The 14943-nt window shown below is 27.6% G+C and overlaps 1 long non-coding RNA gene across 2 annotated transcripts in view; it reads right to left on the bottom strand.

The window, feature by feature from the left end:
- The window catches only part of LOC136083928 (uncharacterized), a 44884-nt gene that overhangs the window by 4601 nt on the left and 25340 nt on the right, over window positions 1–14943 (bottom strand). For both annotated transcript variants that reach the window (XR_010640212.1, XR_010640211.1), the window contains exon 2: window positions 5089–5268. This is a non-coding gene — a long non-coding RNA (uncharacterized LOC136083928). The remainder of the gene's footprint in view (window positions 1–5088; window positions 5269–14943) is intronic.

The following is a 14943-nucleotide window of genomic DNA, read 5'->3' as shown; positions in this document are numbered from 1 at the left end:
GTGTGTGTGTGTGTGTGTGTGTGTGTGTGTGTGTGTGTGTGTGTGTGTGTGTGTGTGTGTGTGTGTGTGTGTGTGTGTGTGTGTGTGTGTGTGTGTTTATATATATATATATATATATATATATATATATATATATATATATATATAAATAAAAATTTTGCAATATATTTAATTTTACAAAAGTATAAAAAATGCAGATAATGCAAAATAAAAATACACTGCTGCACCACCTCAGAAAATATTAATTTCAATCGCATATTTTGGAAGATTGTTGCTTTAAACAAAAGAAAACGGTATTTAATAAAAAAAGATTTATCAAGGTAAGGATTTCTAATTTAATATTTAAGTTTTGAAAAATACACAAAAAGCCATATTTTTTTTAATGCAACTTACAGTAGGTTAGAATTTACTTCTTACAGGACAAAACTAATAACTCCTCATTTTAAAAAGACTGCACTTTTGCTAATTTGAGGTTGCGGTATCAATGGTGAAATTAGTTTTAATTTTGGGTTGCTATGGATACCTAAATTGCTTAGCAACCACATATTTTATTAACGGTGATGAAGATAAATTGGTTTAAAGTAATAACTTTATCTGATTATTCCCATAATTACAACATACATTATTATTACACTGCAAATGTAAAGGTACTAAGAATTTTTATTAGCTTGGTTGTGATACCTGGAATAACTGATAACGGTATTCACGATTATATCACGATTAAGATTAAATTTCTTAAAATATCAAAGTTATAAAGAAGACTAATATTAATGTGGCATTCTGATTGAAAATTATTTTATGGATTTAAAAAATTAAACACGTATTATATTATTAATTTACACTATTTTCATGCAGTTCTAGGGCTCTTTTTATTATTTCAGGAAACCAATACATAATCCATATAAATAGGAACCTTAAAGCTTAAACCTTTTTTTGTTTATAATAGTATAAAAGTTTTGGTTTAAAATAATTTTTTATTCAAAAACTCATATATTCTTATAATTGTAAAGCAGCTTTAGCTTCTTTTTCTTTACCATCTTGGTGCAAACTACAATCTGATGCAAACAATAGTTAGGAAGATGAAAAAGATGCAACTAATGGTGCCAATCTTCTTTTCTTTGCTTTATTACTTGAAGAATCATAATTCACCTGGAATCTGGACACTACAATTGAATAAGAGCAGAGTTATCTTTATCAATGAAGGCAGTTAAAAGAATATTCTTACCAATTACAAATTGAACCGATTTTGGTTCATTTTTTACCCAGTGTTTGTTATTCTCTTCGAAACAAATTTAGAGCTTTTGCATATTTCACCTCTATCAAAGATGGTTTATGAAATTAGACAAGTTGTTATAAGCAGTTATGTTCGTACCATTTACAATTGCACCCAACATATTAGGATCAGCTAACTTCAAGTTTTCTTATTTTATATATGAATAAATATCGATATTTTTCATGTTTTAAGTATATATAAAAAAAATGAATTACACTTACAAAATCTTATAAATAGATATTTTAAGGTGTATCAATATTAAAACAAGTTTATAACACTAATCTAGACTCACTGAAACCCAATTATTACATTGCCATTTAAAACAAAACACATATCATGTTTTCGCCAAATAAAATTGAATACATCAGTTAATTTGTAAAAATCATTATTAGAGACCAGGCGGACATCCGTGGATTATAGACTAAATTTATATTGATAATATACATATTAAACAATGTATTTAAAGTCTCAAATTACTGGACCACCTTGGAACGTAAAAGTATTTGATTATATAACTGAAATTTTACCTTAAAAAAGTACTTCAAGTACGCCGTCATCTGAAATCATTTTATTTGACATAACTTACGTGGAAAATAGTGCTGTAATAGCTCAATTCAAAGATAATACTTGATTTTTAATACTTTAGCTATTCCAGCTATATATTCCAGCTATTTATTCCAGTAATAGCTTACTTTACCATCAAGAATGAGAGAAGAATCACAGATAATAACAACATCACATTACAGAAAATCATTATTTGAATCCTCTGAAAAATCAAAAAATTTAAAACAACAAAAAATAGAAATTGAATGTGGGTAAGGACAGTGTGTAGAAAGGGTTGAAATTTTAAATGTTGAAAACTGGGAATATTATGTTTTGTAATGGATTATGAAGTAAGGCTGCATGAAGAAAAGTGGAGTCAATGTTTAAAATGTACCATTTTAGCTCATTCTGACAGTTATATATTTCAAAAACTGGCGAAGCAATCTGTGGTTTAAGTGACAAGTGACAATGCGTTTGATTACATGATTGGCTAGTGACAATTTGAATATGTATTATGTTTGTTTGCTTATATCTTATATACTATTATTAGCTGCATTATACTATAAAATGATTAATTTATAGAACTTCTTAAAATTCTCTTTGGTTTATCATTATTTATTTGAATTACTTCAGGAAAAATCTGTATTATTTTGCCTTGCATAGCGAGTGTAGGTGTTGTCAATAAAGTATCTCTGATGATCAAAGCAATGTAGTTTTAAAACTTTTATTCTGTTAGACTTTTGTAGAATGGTAGAAGATTTAAAAAGTATCAAGTTCTTTTTTCAAAAGTTATTAGACGGCCTGCATACTGCATAATGTATAGCAATGATTACTGCAACAAGTTAAGAACTACAACTTTTGCTGTACTTGCAATAGCTAAATGTTTACAACATTATAAAAATTTACGTTATTAAACATATTTTTGTAATTCTATATTAAATTAACCTTCTAAGTTTGTTTTTAGTTATATTTTACAAATAATTTTTTTTAATGAATTGTTTAAACTTGTTTAAATTAAACAATTAAACTTTAAAAGCGCCGATTGCCAAAGAACTGGTATCAAATCACACAATATCCTTGTCACCATGTACAGCTCAATCACCATTAGCTGTTTGCATAAACCTCCTGAAGTACGTACTTTTAACTTTTCATTCAAAACCTCATTGTTCTAACACTTTGTCAAACAAAACGACTCTTCTTTTCAAAAAACTACAAACTGTCTTTACCAAACACAAACTGGCATTTTTTGTATTAAATTGCATTAAGCTAGAGTAGATGGTTTATAAAGAAATAGTAGTTAACTCAAAAATAAAAAAGTTCAAAGTTAACTAGTTGCTATCTTATTTGAAAAATAAGTTTGAAAAATCAACATAAACCGCTTTAAAGACACCATTTTTTGTTGAGTTACAAAAAAATGCGTCATTAAAAATATGTGAAGGTAAACAAAACTAAATTATTCCAGCGCTTTATTAATATTTCTATATGTGTCTATCTAAACCCAAGCAAATCGCAACCACGTTTTTTAAATCTAAATATATGGCTTTTATGTAAAGCTACCCATTTTTACAGGACCCAAATATGTCTAAAAAATTATAAAAATTAAAAAATAAGTTATTTACGTTTCATTATGTATAAAAAACACAGATAAAAGTTTTACACCGACATTCGTATTAAAGTTCATTAAATATAACTCACTTTAGTTAATGTTTCATAATAAACTAAATGTAAAAAGTTAAAACTTAAATAAGATACAATTGGGATAACTTGCAATTTTCAAACTTTCCTGCTCACAAATGCAAAACACAACTCTTCTGTTTAAATTTTTCAAATTCATTTCAAATCAATTCCCGCTAGACTACATAAGCTTTCCACCAACCTCGCTCACACACAATCTCAATGCACGAGCCCCATTACATCCAATCTGTTCCCCTTCCTTACTATCCAAACTAAATTTTTCAAAATGTCTGTCAACAAATAAGAGGCATACTACTATCTCATTGACAAAAATGTTGTTCATGATGGCGGATACTCCCCACTTCGCCAAATCATCTTGATCTTTAATGACACTCCAAGATACTTCATAATCACGCGCAACATTTAATCCAATACCAAGTCGTGTAAACTCAGTATATGTTTTGATGCTTCTCTCCGCTCAAAAGCATTGCTGATTTTATATCTTTATTTTGTTGAATAACAACAATTAAGAGAGCTTTTCCTTTGGAGAGTTCTATTTTGTTTTCGTCATCTTCAAATAACCATTTACGACTAATCTAACCTTCTAGTTTATTTTCGGATTCTGCACTTGCATGTTTTGGTATGTTGTATTGGGAAACCTTGTTAAATAATTGGTTGGAGCCTTCTCTACTTCTCCATTTCCGCTTAACTTTCTATTTGACACTATCAAATATTGATGATTTTCTTGATCTTGTTTTTTAATGCCAAAAACACATTTCTCTCCAACATTCAATTATCATTTTATAAAAAGTTTGTATGCAGTACAAGCTTCTACAGAAAATGCTGCCAACAAACAACGCTCAACTTCCCTTTTATCTTGCTTACCTTCAGCGTTTAAAGCATCATATACTAAATTTTTCAAATAAGGGTTGAAAATATTAATTGCAGTTTTACATTCTGCATTATGACAACTACTTTTGGTCGTTGTGTCCAAACGGCGGCGTCCGAAGTTCTATCTTACGTTTAAAATATATCAAATAATTTTATAGTTGAATGTCATGTCCGGTTAGCTTGTAATTTTTTTTGTTGAAATAAAAACTTCTTTTCATTCCAAATAAATTATCTTTTGTTTCAAACTACCCACAATAATCGGCGTTAAAAAACCGCTTCATACATAATTACAATTAAAATAATTAAGAGCTGATTAAGAAAGAAACCACATACCTACCAAAAAATACTCTTGAACTTTCTACACCCAAATTACATTTTATACATTGAATGAAAATAAACCCATTTACATTAAATGAACATTGGGTCATATATATTGGATCAATTTTGTGTTTATATTGTAAAAAAATCAACTTTTGCAAGATTAATCTGACATTGAATCAATATAACAAATCAAGCTGCTTTTAAAATTAAAGTTGATATTAGATCAACTTTGGGTTAGCGTCGAAACAAAAAAAAGGCAGCATTAACAATAGTTTTACATATTTCGGTCAAGTGTATGCATGCAAGCTCGTAAATATGTAGTCTATTAAATGTATTTTTATATGCATGCCACATAACTTGCAATATCAATCTACAAAAGTTAATACCTTTTTCTCATTTCTTCTGCACATGACAAACAAAGTCGATGACCACATTGTGTTTGAATAGGCTCACGAAGAGCCATTTTACATACAGGACATTCATGTTCATCTAAAAGTTCATTTATAAAATACGCATCGTATCCACCGAAGTTCTCCTCATTTAGGCTTTCCATTTTTTTTCTTTTGCTAAACATAAAAATGTTGATATTAAACGTTTTTTTTTTTAACTTTTTTTAGTTAAAACAAATAAGCTTTTAAACTATTTTGTAAACTGAAATATTGAAACTTTGATTTTGTATTCTAATACTTTAATGAATGTTTGCTTTCATTAAAGTGTCATTTTGTCAAAATTTGCTAAACCTGTTATAGTGCGTTTGATTTAATTTATTCTTGTTGTGTTGTTTAACATGGCTACATCACTTTTTTGGTTGGTTGTTCTAGTCACTTAATGATACTTAAAAGTAGGAAAAACTTATTTGTAAAGTTCAAAATCGTATATAAAAAGATCCTATCAGCTAACGCTCCTAACACTTTAAACCTAGTCTTTTTCCAACTAAATAAAAGATTAATAGCGTCAAACAATTTATAAATGCATTTATAAATTTATACAAATCTCAATGGGAATCTTCAAAATACTGTAAAAATAGTTTAGATTGTTTTTGAGATGAAAGGTTTTAATACCTTACAGAGAGATTAGGGTACAATTAGGTATGTGTATTAAAATTTTAAGTTTATCAAATACTAGATTATTATTATATATAATTAAAAAACTCTCAAATACAGTATTTTAAGGGTGAAAAAACTATCTAACTAAATGCAAGTAGATCTACTCAAAGTTAATAAGTTTTAAGTAACGAATTTTTGAAACATGGATTTATTGAAAAAGTTATGGTCATATTTTATTATTTATTTGTCTAAATTGTTATTAATTTGTTAATTTTCACCTTAAGGAATATAACTTGGTATCAAAAAATTTAACTTTTTTTAACCAAGCACTTTTTGAGGGGACTACCTTCTTAACAGTAAAAAAGTACATAATCCTTTCCTAAAAGGATTTTTTTTTTAGCCAAAAAGTAAAATTAATTTTATTCCAGACCACAAAAAATAATGAGAACTGTAACTTAGATTTGCGAGAGTATGTGGTAATGATAGTTTTACATATCAAAGAACTGAAAAAGTTTAATGCTTATAAACTTATCTTTTTTTCAAAAGAATGGAAGTAAAACGCAATTTACAATACATCTAATAAAAGTTTTGTTAAAAACTTATTTCGCACAGTTTGTTAAAAAATCATTTTGCAAATAATAGCTCATATTCAATAATGAGGTTTTGCTGAATCATTTCTAATTGTTTATTTATACTTTGCATAATTGAAAAACAAATACATTTGTTATTATAAAAAGGTTTCGGATAAGAAAACATACCAGATAAGTTATTTTTGCGCATTGTTAGTTATATTAAAGTCCAGTTGCGACAGAACACGCATAAAAGTACAACAGTACTAGTCTATCATAGCTGTAGAAGAAAGTTTGTGGATAGTCGTAAAGATCAATATTATGTGTACCAAGAAAGAAATTTACTTGAAGAAGTATTTGATTGGAAATCAAAAGGTTTTCTTTGTACCAAAAAGGTAGACCACGAGCATTTAGCAACTGCTAAAATTGAATCCATACCATTGATTAACAAAATGATTAAACGTTCTTTAAATAGATAGGAAGAATGTGGAAATGTTGTTGATTTTCGTTGGATGTCTTGTAATGACTGACTGCGAACTTTGTACCCTTTCGGATGTGCACATTAACATCAAAAAACTTAGTAATGGTTATTCATATTACTCAACGAAATCTTTAAAATGAATGTTACTTGAACATTATGGTGATCATACTTTTTTAGGAGAACTCTCCGGTCAATCTAATTTAGTTTGTGTTCAGAGACATGGCTTCTTTTGATATATTAAAAATTCAAAAATAGAAAGCTTGTACTAAAGACAATATTATTGCTCCCGCTGCAAGTATAATTACGAGCAAAATCAGAAAAATGGATGTAATTAAATCTGTATATCAATCACAAGAGGATATGGGTGACATTGAATATAGACTTAAGTGGGTTCCAAAGAGTTTACAGCAATTCTCAAGCCTTTTAATTATTGTAAAGCTTTGACAAATTAGTTTAGGACAATGAACTACTCAAGTTTTGCGACGAAGATTTATGAAAGCACCAACTCCATTTGGGATTGGCGTAAATTGATATATCTTTTGAAACAAAATGGCTTGTGAATCACCTTTATAAATTTAGATCTTCAATATCCACCGATGAACAGAAGTTATTTAAGTCATCTGCTGCAGTTAGTAAAGTAAATGCTGTGCAAGAACAAAAGCCGAATTTCTTACATTGAGTGGCTGACAATCTAGATCACAACATTGGCACATTGACCGGAAAAGGATCGTTTCACGGAATAGGTTTAATATCAATATGTTCATTTTCTAAATACAGTTATGAAAGCATAACGAGTTTGAAACACAAGTCTATTAAAAACATATCTGATGTGTCATCTAAAATAATGCCTTATCACGGATCAAGCTATCACGGTTTATTAAATGTAATAAAAGATTTGTATCTGGTTTAAACTAATAAAAGATTTGTATCTGAAGTATTTCGTGCGCCCGAAATTAGTGATATTGTTAGGTTTGTCGCATGGTTCTTTAGCTCAAAAAATAATCCTCGCCCGAATCGGTCAAGTTATATGATGCACACTACATCACAATCAACAACAAGTAATGAAAAAGCATTCATCAAGTTTTTACCTATAATTAACTCCTAAGATGAAACTTGCATATACTTACACTGCTTTTCATAATTGATAAAGCTAATAAATATAAAACAATTATTCCCTGCGTAGAGTTTGATCAGCCTTTGTGGCAGAAACCGCTCGGTGTTATAAATCATCAGAACCTCAATATAGTATGTCGACTCTTAGGGTTTCACACAATGATGGGTTTTCTCGGAAGAATTGGAAAACTAATGGCAGGAACTGGCCTGAAAAAGGTGTTAAAGCAAGTTTGCTCTGAAGATACGGTAAAGCATATGCTTACAGGAAAAGCTGTTTCAAATTCCTTAAGTCATGTTATAGATATTTTGGTTGACGATTAAAAACTAGATATATCCGGACTTGAATACAGTTATAAAATGATAATGCAAAATGATATGAACAAGAAAGAGTTAGTCAGACTTGGTAATACAGATGCTTTCAAAAATATTGAATTTGCCATGTAAACCTACACATCATAGGAATGACACACTGCAAAACTTTGTATCTTGTACATATACTACATTGGTACCATAAAGGAACTTTTAGTTCCAGAGAGAACTTGTAACTGGTATTTGCATCTTCAAGCAATCTTAAAAATGTTTAATTATTTGCCGCATTAGGACACTATGCCAAGTATTCCAGGTTATACTTGCCAGAAATTCAATATCTTAGAGAAACAAACATGTAGTTACACAACAATTTTTAGATGGTTGTCACGTAGTGCACCAATCTGCAAGGTATAAGGCTGACCTATCTTCTGATCTTGTAATTTAGCAGACCCTGATGCGTTCTTTAAAATGCAAAGTTGGTTTAATATAAAATGGAATAAAAATAAATTAAAAAAAGAACATAAAAAAAATATATATTTATTACCCACGGGTGTTGTGTGAGTCAATGGTAAAGATCGTGTCAACTGCGACGAGGCTGAGAACATTTTCGTTTGTCTAAAAACTTTTTTTGACGGTCTTAAGTTCAATGAAGCAAAGTTTAAAAATAAGAAAAGGTTTTTTTCTTTGGATATTTTGACTAATAGCGTAAAACTAGACAATCAAACTAATTGTGTCGATTCAACACTTTTTAATAGGTTTGCAGCAACTGCAGAAAGATAGGATGACGCTTAACTATACTTTGACTATGCGCTCATTCATACCCCAAAAGTATTATTTAAAAATAATCTAACGCTGAAAGCAAACAAATCATCTTTACGCAAAATGATTCTTCCTGACAACAAAATTAAGTCTAGTACAAACGTTAGCTTGTGCATGTATGTCCTTCACAGAGGTTCCTTACTTCACAGAGTTATTTGGAACATAGGTATGAGATTTATAAAAATTGACCTACGTCAGATATATAAGAAAAAAGTATGCCACCACTTATATTATATTTAATGGTCATAATAAATGGTTTTCAATTAAATCTAATAAACACATAGATAGAACAAAATGCAATGGTTTTTCCCAAAATTTTGTTTAGAAAGAAAATAATTAGATTCCGAACTCACATAAGCGTTTTCAATCAAATTCACACAACAAAACACAGTTAATTTTATTTTGTCAGATTATCTTAAACAAGATGGCTAAAAAGTATATCTTTGCAAAGGGGATGCTCATACAAAAATTGTCTCTAAACTGTTGGAAGTTGCAAAAAAATTTCACCATGCATTATTTTTTCCAATGATACTGATATAGCAGTGATGTTAATTTATCATTGGAAAGATTAATTAAATGAAGTTTTTTTAATCATAAAAGCAAGAAAAAACTCTGAAGAATAAAAGATGCTTAATTTCGAATAATGGATTTTAGACAACATCTGTTATTTGTTCATGAAGAGTCAGGATGTGACTCGACATCTTCAATACTTTGTTAAGAAAAACGTTGTTTTTGAAAAATACTTTAAAATTCAAATAGTATACAATCAGTATCTGCTATTATTTTGGATTACTGGGCAACCAAAAAAGAAGTTGGAGAATCTGCTGTAAAGGTTTTCATTGAATTTTTTGGTGAAAATGCAGAATCTTTGTTTAGGAAAATGCGGTAAACATTTGAACGTTTAATTTTGACTTTTTCGACTTACGCCCTTCATTTAGATTGAGAAAATTTAGATTTAAACAGAAAAAATGTCATATTTTTATAGTATTATTTCTTAGATATTTTTGAAATATAAACAAATGGTTTGTGAAAGAAATATAAAACTAGAAAAGTTACCACTAACAAATCGTGCGGCTTTTTTTATGGTTTTAGAGTTCATCTCCAGGTTATTAAAGGAAAATGCTAGATGAATCTTTCAGCTCAATTCCAAAAAAATGGAGATGGAAATTAGATAATGGTTATCTTCTTTCAATACCTACAGACAAAGATGTAGCACTAACCAATATATCAAAGTGATTCGTTGTGTTTGTAAGACTTGGTCAAGAAATTTGCGCAGAATTAGTATATGTTCTTGCAAGAAAAACATGTCTGCATGCTGTATCTATCGCGGGCAAGACTGCAGTAATAAAGCCGTGAACTTTATTTTTGAAATATATTATATGCACATAATCTTCTTAAAATATATTACTCACTATTGTGATACGATTGTTTTACATTCTTAGAATATATTCTAAAAATGTACAACAATAATTACATTTTTAGATTGTTTTACATTTATATATATATATATATATATATATAAATGTTTTACATTTATATATATATATATATATATATATATATATATATATATATATAAATGTTTTACATTTATATATATATATATATATATAAAACTTCGAAAAAGTGTTATTTGCCAACGTTAATAAAACATTGCTTTGACAACGTTGAGAAAGTGGCACACTGACAATTATTGTCATATGTCTCTTAATGGAAAGGCAAGGAAAACTTAATAGAATGCATGCAGATGGTATAAAAATATTTTAATAAAGTTATGTTTTATAACCTATTTTTATTGTGACTAATTTAAAACTTTTAGATTTTATATCAAATTGTATATAATACGCATAAATCTCAGCGTAAATGCGATTTATTAAAGGTTATTTTTGTCATTGTTTTATTCATTTTAAGTTGATCATTTTAATAAAATGATTTTTAACTTTTTAACTCAACTTTTAAAAATATGTTATTTCTTATTTAGAAATAATACTTAATTTTAATAAAATTAAGATGTATAAAGTGATATCAAAATTATTAAAAGTATATTAGTCTTAAAAGTATATAAGTATATAAGTATAAAAGAATAAAAAGTAAATAAGTCAGACTAAACTAACGCTGTTAACAGAAAAACACTTTTAATTTGTTCGAAAAACATTTAACACTTTAACCTAATTATCAAGTAAATACTTCAGTGTAAAATCCTACACAAACAATGAAAGTATGCAATATTAAGTTGTTTTTTTTGAATAAAAACACATTGGATAAGTAACTTCTTTTCCATTTTTTAAAATAACTTCTAATTTTATTACGAAAAGTATCAAGTCCTAATTATAGTGTTGGTGTTGTATATTGAATTCTAACATTTATTCTTTATCATATATTTTTATTGGTACAAATTTTTATTTATTTTAATAATATATGTTTATTCATGTATATATGGGTAAACTTATGAATATATATAAAAGAAATATATATTTTTAAATACGTATATACAATGCTGGCTGGTGGCGTCTGCGAAGTGTGCAAAGCACACTGGCAGAAAATATTAAGATCAACATAACTGAAAAATTGCCAAAAAAATTCTGTTTTTCTGATAAAATTTGATCAAAATTTTAGGCGGCAATATTTTTTTTGCACACACTAAAAATTGCTCACAAGCCGGCTCTGTTTATAATATATATATATATATATATATATATATATATATATATATATATATATATATATATATATATATATATATATATATATATATATATATATAAAATATTTTGAGTGAATATGTCTAAATATATATATATATATATATATATATATTTAGACATATTCACTCAAAAAATTAAAAGTTGTCTGTCAGACAGAGCACCTGTTATTAGTTGTGTGAAAAATATGCTTCAGGAGGAGATGGATATTGAATTAATACAACTGCACTGCAATGTTTATCCACTGGAAACTATTGATTTAGAGACATTATCAGCTCTTAGAACAATAGATAACGAGATGAAGGTAAAACCAGCTAAAGGAACTGATGGGATTGCCATAACAGTCCTCAAAAATTTGTCAAAGCTAAGGTAATGGCTATTTTTATTTAACTTTATAAAATATTTAATAACAATTTTAAAAACTTTATTTTTTCTTTATTGTTTCACAAACTGTTATGAAAATATGAAATTGTAATTTTTTTCTGTTTGAAAATCAGGTATGGTTTCAAAGGAGATCTTGCTGCATTCAAAAGCTATCTTAAAAAAACAATGTTGCTCCAGGGCTATTCCTTCGATATGTTGTTAGCAGATTTCATGTCTTGTTCCATATGGCAGGGATTGTTGTTACACATAAAAAACTTATATAAACTTTCTTGAAAGGTACAGATTTTTTTAGATAAATATAAAGTTTAATAGAATTTCATTACAACTTTGTATTATACTTGAATTTTTTTGTTTTTGTTTTGTTATTTCAGCAACACTAAAAAAAAAATTTGCAAACTCTTAAGTCTTTCTAAAGTAACGATATGACACTTGTGCAATTGCAAGGATTGGGCTTGATTGGAAAAATAATAATTGGGCCATGGATGAGTCTGGTTTATAAAAATGCAACAGAAAAGAGCTATCTTGAGTTGGTAAGTTTTTAATATTTTTTAATAAAGTAATAAAGGAATTTAAAACATGTATAAGAGTTTAATATTTTTTTATTTGGGGGACATTTTCCAAAAAGCAATAAAGAAATTATCCAACTTCATAAATAATCTAGAATCAATTCTTTATACAGATGTGGATGTATTTAGTATTAAAGAAGATAATTAATCACTTTGTGTCATTAAAAATGAAAAAATTTTGGTAAAGATTTTATCAGCTTTGAAAAGCTCCATACAGACAGCTTTGAAAAGCTCTATACAGACAAATGACCAGTCAAATGGTATTTGACTGGTAAACTCTCAAATCCATCTAAAGAAAGGATAAAAACCATACTATCTGCTCCACCACATACAATGGAGGCTGAGAAGATCTTGGACATGCTTGATTTATTTTATGCTGCGTTCCTAATGCATTTTTTGGATTCCAAGATTCAAAAATAAAAGCCAGGATAAATAAAACATTTACATTGCCAGAACAAGAAGACCTCATTTAGCTTGCAATTAAGAGAGGAGCGTTAACATGTCGAGCCTCAAAAAATTTTAGTAATCTTTTGTATGCAGAAATAGGAAAAAGATGTACCAAAGCTAGTTTAAAAAAAGAACTACTAGAAAGAAAGCAACTAGAGAAGGATGTTAAAAAAGCAATAGCTGGTAATGCAAAAATCACATCCTTTTTTTATTATTATTGATGAAAAACAAGAACAATTTTTAGGTATAATTTTGAAGAATGGAACCTTGATAGGGCAGCTTGAATGGGAGCTTGATGATGGAAATAGACATCTACTTTTTGATAAGGTTATTTATCAAATCAACAAAGAAAAAATCATTTACATACACATTAGGGTATTGGAAAGTCAATGAAGATGAACCTGAAGATATTGACATAAGCCAGGAAGGAGTTGTGGCAGATTTAATACTTAAAGACCTAGAATTTATTTAAAACTTTCAGTATTATATTAGGCTTTATTATTATATTATTATATTAAGCTTTATTATTGTCCAAGACAAGTCTTTTGAAAATATTGTATACAAATTTTTTATATAATCTTAATTTCTTTAAATTTTCTATAGTAACTAAGACCTGACACATGATTATTCTACACTTTAGATAATGTAAAATAAAAGAAAAAGCAGATACATGACTTTAGGCTTTCTGAAAACTGTACATATAATGATGTTCATTTATATGTCAAATGAGAATGATTTGCAAAAAAATGCGATAATTAAAACTTGGGAACAAAAATATCTAAAAAGGTTAGCACCCTTGTCTCTGTTGGCCTAACTAACTGTTAAGCCAACGAGTAGTTAATTTTTCATCTTATACTAAATTTAATTTCATGGACAGCTTTCAAATTTAATCTAAACATCTTTTAATGCTCAAAAGTTATAACCATGTGATATTTACAACCCCCTCGTTTAGGGATGAGTGGAAACTTCACTTGGTCATAACTTTAGAAAAATAAAAGATTATTAGGTGAATTTGAAGTCTGTTGATGAGTTTAAATTTAGTATTGTATTTACTTAATCCCGTCACATATTTAAAAAAAGTTTTTTTCATGGTACTTGGTGAATATCTTATACGCTACATTTTAAATTCCACTTTTTAAAGTGCTAACCTTTTGGGGTATTTTTGTTCCTAGGCTCCATTCACATTTTTTTTTTCATAATTTTTTTTTTCATTCTTATTTGATACGAGCAAAAACAAACTTAAATTTTTGACAAATTATGACAATTTTTAAATAAAATGACTTGAATAGAATTTAACTTGCTTTTAAAATGGGCCCAATCAACCCCTTTTATATATATATATCTTTTTGTTAATCTAATTGTTACAAAGTTGGATATAATAAACATTTTTTATTATCTATGTTATGGTACATTGTGAATATCTTATGCGCTATATTTTAAAGTCCACTTTTATAGTCGTTTTCCTGTGTATCTTTGTTAAGATGTCCACTATATTTTCTTCACCTTCAAAACGCCTTATCTTTTTTTCTAGTTGGCCTAAGATAATTAATTTAGTATTAAAATTTGTAATTTAATAATCTCATTATAATAGTACTAATTTGGTTTAAAAATAAAAGTTTAACTATTTTATGAAGCTACCTATATACATATATAACATATATATATATATATATATATATATATATATATATATATATATATATATATATATATATATATATATATATATATATATATATATATATATATATATATACATATATATATATATATATATATATATATATATATATATATATATATAT

The sequence above is a fragment of the Hydra vulgaris genome, chromosome 08 (genome assembly GCF_038396675.1).
Source record: "Hydra vulgaris chromosome 08, alternate assembly HydraT2T_AEP".
Lineage (NCBI taxonomy): Eukaryota > Metazoa > Cnidaria > Hydrozoa > Anthoathecata > Hydridae > Hydra > Hydra vulgaris.
Note: the sequence above shows the minus strand (reverse complement) of the source record. Positions and strands in the feature narration are given on the sequence as shown.